This window comes from Neovison vison, chromosome 6 (genome assembly GCF_020171115.1).
Source record: "Neovison vison isolate M4711 chromosome 6, ASM_NN_V1, whole genome shotgun sequence".
Lineage (NCBI taxonomy): Eukaryota > Metazoa > Chordata > Mammalia > Carnivora > Mustelidae > Neogale > Neogale vison.
The window spans coordinates 206,566,473-206,571,853 of NC_058096.1; positions in this window are offsets into that span (position 1 = coordinate 206,566,473).

Sequence of the window (5,381 nt, forward strand, 5' to 3'; positions counted from 1 at the left end):
ATTATTAGGGGTGTCTAGGGGGCTCAGTCAGATGAGTGTGTGACTTTTTTTTAAGATTTTTTTTTTAATTTATTTGACAGACAGATCACAAGTAGGCAGAGAGGCAGGCAGAGAGAGAGAGGAGGAGGAGGAGGCAGGCTCCCTGCTGAGCAGAGAGCCCAATGTGGGACTCGACCCCAGGACCCTGAGATCATGACCTGCGCCAAAAGCAAAGGCTTTAACCACTGAGCCACCCAGGTGCCCTGAGTGTGTGACTCTTGATCTTGGAGTCATGAGTTTGAGCCCCACATTGGGTGTAGAGATTACTTAAATAAATAAAACTTAAAAAAAAGAATTGTAATATTATGTGACTCCAGAGAACCCACTAGAATATGGTCCAGGAGAGGGCCCAGAGATCACTCCTCTCACAAAAGCAATACAGGATGCATTAGTTGGACAGGCAGCAGCATCACTAAGAAGCTCAGTAGTGAGCTTCTGTCTACTGAGGGTCCTGGTGAGGACAGCAACGTGACTAAGAAAGTGGTCTCCCTAGTGTCAGTGGGGACAACGGGATTCTATACCACAGGAGCCAGATGGTAACAGCTCACTGTTAGAAGTGGGATGCATGTGACGGCTATGACAGGAAATAAGTCTGGCTTTGCAACCTGGGGGCCTCTATTCACACGGATTTGTGTCGAGGGCAAATCGGCGTTGTTCCTAGGCATGAGATAGGATGGGCAACCAGGGATGGCACAGCTTACCTTCTGCATGACGTGATAAAGAATGGGATTGCAGAAGACTTGTGTCATCAACTAAGCAGATAACTGTGAGGCCCTTATACAACTTGGACATCTAAACCAGTTTCACAGAGCCCATGGCTTGAATGGGGACCTGGTGTCCTTAAGAATGGACCCAACAGAGCCTCTGTAAGCATAAATAAACATATATTCATGAGTCCTTTACCAGTGGGACCTATGGCCATGGGCCCAAGTAACCCTACTCTGAGAAAAGAAGGATACCTAGATCTATTGGGGGCTGTTCAATATAGAGAAGGGGCTTACCCAATTACCAGGGTCGACTAAGAGGTATAAAACACATGAGTCATGGAGATGAAAAGTACAGCAGAGGGACTACAGTCAACAGTATTGTATCAGCTTTGCAGGGTGACAGATGGCGCTCACACTTGCAGTGAGCATTTGTGTAAAGCATATAATTGTTGAATCAGAACTTTGTACACCTGACACAAACCTATTACATCTCAACTATACTTTGATTTTAAAAAAGAAAGAAAGAAAGAAAAAAATCGATCACAGCCCTCATGTTAAACTCAGGCATATGAGGACCAGAAGATAGCCAACTCACGTCCATTTTATACTGGATCCAGTGGTTCTGTGAACTTACCTCATTGTCCTTTCTCTGGTCTTGGACTATAAAGTCATGACAGCTCTGCCTGGCTGGTGGGAGGTTACGTGTGTTGGTTCTATGTCCTGTGAAGTAAAATTCACTAAGGTAAGAAGAGCCAAGTGAACGCTCCTGAAACCATCTTAGCTAATCAAAATACCGTACTGTATCCAGGTAGAATTGTGGTCTCAAAGACAAAGGGCACGCGGGCCCCATCACAGGCCAACCTATGGCTGTTGCAAAAACAAGATGGATCATAGCGGATGAGAGTCAACTACCATAAGCATAACTGTGGGGCTGTTCTCTGAGCAGCAGCCATGGTGATGGATTAACCTTGTAGGAACAGATTAACACTCTGGAATGTGGCTCTTAGTCTAAAGTGTGTTGTCTCTTCTCTCTATCAGGAAGGAGGATCTAAGGCAATTTTCAATCACCTGGATAAGAAAGCATTCAGGGGCACCTGGGTGGCTCAGTGGGTTAAAGCCTCTGCCTTCAACTCAGGTCATGGTCCCGGCATCCTGGGATCGAGCCCCGCATCGCCCTCTCTACTCAGGAGGGAGCCTGCTTCCCGCCCCGCTCTCTGCCTGTGTCTCTGCCTACTTGTGATCTCTGTCAAGTAAATAAATAAAATCTTAAATTTTAAAAATAAATAAATAAATAAAAAAGAAAGCATTCACGTTCTCTCTCTTTCCACCCAGCTGCCACAACTTTTCTGTTCTACGTCATCATGTAACCTGACAGGATTTTCATTATCTTGACATGCTGACATCATGTTAACTGGTTCTCAAGAGCAAGATATAGAAAGTTCTCTGGATAATCAGGGAAGACAAATGGGCCCCAGGATGTAGGATAAACGCCCCCTCTTTTCATATCCAAAATATTTAATAGAGCCGTCTACATGACAGTGTTTGCCTTCATTCTTAGCTTCCTCAGAATCACAGTTCCACAGAGGGTGCTGAAACCATCAATTTCCCCAAAACTTCCTTCCTGTTTAATTCAAGAGCTACTTCAATGTAGTTATATTAATTTTCCTCTTAACAGTTTTGCAATTAGTCAAAATCCAGAAGATTTGTTAAGATGACATTAGCAGGGCGGGGGGAGGGTGCTTATTTACTTCTTCCTCCTTGGCAGTCCCATTTTACACATTTTTTTTTAAAAAAAGATTTTATTTATTTATTTGACAGAGATCACATGTAAGTAGAGAGGAAGGCAGAGAGAGAGGGGGAAGCAGGCTCCCTGCCGAGCAGAGAGACCCATGTGGGGCTCGAGCCCAAGACCCTGGGATCATGACCTGAGCGAAGGCAGAGGCTTTAACCCACTGAGCCACTCAGGCACCCCTCTATTTCGCTCTTTATTTATTTATTTAAAAATTTTAAAAATTTACTTGTCAGAAAGAGAGAGAGTACACAAGCTAGGGGAAGGGGTATAACGAGAGGGAGAAGCAGGCTCCCCACTGAGCAGGGAGCCTGACATAGGACTCGATCCCAGGACCCTGAGATCAAGACCTGAGCTGAAGGCAGACGCTTAACCGACTGAGCCACCCAGGCACCCCTCTATTTCACTCTTTATATCATAAATGCCTGAGTATCTGAAATTTGTGAAGAAAAGCATATGGAATTATACATTCAGGGAAACTGATTCCTCAAAGGAACCATAATTCTCTCTGGAAAGTGAAATTAGATTCTCTACACTCATTTACTGCATCTGAGGATATCTGTTTCCCATCACCCTGGAAATTACTGGGAAGTTTCTCTTCTAGTTAATTTTGACCATTTTGTTGGGCATTTTCATTAACTGCTCATCAGTTTCAATAATAATACTTGGACAAATCTAGGTCGGAGAATTAGCATGCTGTTCTCTTAAAGCGACAGTCATTCCTTGTTGCAGGTGGCAACTCTGGAAACAGGAGCTCAGAGATTCCCAAAGTTACCATGCAGAGTTTAGCTGCTTCTCACCATACATGCATTTGGGTAGAAAGCTAAGAATTTCCGGCCTCATTTCTGGGCTCTTATAATCACCCTTATCCCGTCGCACATCTAAATTGTGACTGTGTCATCTTCTCTAAGCTCGACGGGAATCTCAGATAGTGCAACATACAAAGTCCCGTGTCCAGCTGGAATCCAGAACTCTCGATTCCTGGTTGAATTCAGTTTATCCTAACTGGTAAGGTAGACATTTCCACGGCACTTCTAGCGTTCTGAGGATCGTCTTCTCCAGAGTTTGCAAGTGACAGAAGAAAACCTATCACACTGGGGCACATGAGTAGCTCAGTTGGTTAAGACTCTCTTTTTTTTCTTTTTAAGATTTTATTTATTTATTTGACAGACAGAGATCACAAATAGGCAGAGGCAGGCAGAGAGAGAGGGGGAAGCAGGCTCCCTGCTGAGCAGAGAGCCTGATGTGGGGCGCCATCCCAGGACCCTGGGATTACAACCTGACCTGAAGGCAGAGGCTTAACCCACTGAACCACCCAGGCATCCCAAGCATCTGATTCTTGATTTCAGCTCATGATCTCAGGGTCCTGATATTGAGCCCCACGTCAGGTTCCATGCTCAGCACGGAGTCTGCTTATCCCTCTCTCTCCGCTCCTTCTCCCACTCTCAATCTCTCCTCAAATAAATAAGTAGATAAAACCTTTAGTAGATATATTATGAAAAAGAAAAAAGAAAAAAGAAAACCTGGCACACCGCTTTGTGGTCTTACTTTATATTTTAAGATGCTTATATAAACATAAAAATGCTTTTTGTGTCTTTTTAAAACTCTATGGAGCATTTTGTGAAAAATAAATAAAGATGATCAGGACTTATAGTTTCAGGTTAATAATTTTGGGGAAGTCACTGAATTTTTGTCCTCCTTGGATGGTAACTGCAATCTTCAAATCTGTAGTTCTTATGAATCTCCAAAGATCCTTTAAAGAAGAGGGTCTGGAAGCTACTTTCAGTATTTGTAAAAGCCTATCAGAAATCATATCTAGGGGTGCCTGGGTGGCTCAGTCAGTTTAGCCTCTGCCTTCAGCTCAGGCCATGATCCCAGGGTCCTGGGATCTAGTCTTGCATCGGGCTCCCTGCTCAGCGGGGAGTCTGCTTCTCCCTTTCCCTCCATCTGCTGCTCCCCCTCCTTGTGCTCTCTCTCTCTCTCTGTGTCAAATAAATACTTTTTTTTTTTTTAAAGGAAATCATATCTACATTAAAGCTTCAAAAGCTTAAAAAAGGGGGGGGGCATTCAGAGTCCTGCTAATCACAGTGGCCAGCACTGTGTTGTTTGCACAAGAAATGTGTAAAATTTTGGAGAATGACAGTGTATATAGATTTTAGGGAGACTGTCTCCCCAATTTTTAATTAAGTCCAGAGGCCACATGGACAGCGCCACATTAACACGGGCTACATGCAGGCTGGTGTGCTTACGCTGTGTTGTGCTTTGTCTCAAGCAATCCGCTGTCACCCAGTGTGAGTTCAGTGACTTACTTCTCATACAAATACGTGTTTTCTACAGTAAACACACACACATCATTTCCCTGTGAGCGCTATTGCCAAACCAGTTCCTGTGGAAGTTAAACTTACACGGTGAGCCATTATCTTTCCTCTAATGATAATATGGTATCTTGTTATATTCCACTTTTTCGGTTTTGGATTCCTGTCTGTACTTTTCTCACTTGTTGATTCTTCTTCATCTCCTTTTCTCTTATTCCGGGGCTGTTCCCTGCTTTCTTTTTTCAATATAGATACTTCCGTAGGCTTCTCCTAGACTTTTCAGATAGTTTTATCACTATTTCATTATTTATCATTATTTATCACCTTGTCACTCTTATTTATTACCTGGTCTTCCATGCAGCATTAGTGAAGCATTGATTCACTGGGGAAAAAACGACCTTCAACAGAAAGGTATAGCTGGGCTGCAGGGGTGCATGTGCCCCTCGCTCCCGGTTCCCAAACAGACCAGGTGCGGCCACTCGCTGTGGGCAAAATCCAGAGGCAGAGAGACCAGTGGTGGTGAAACAGGAT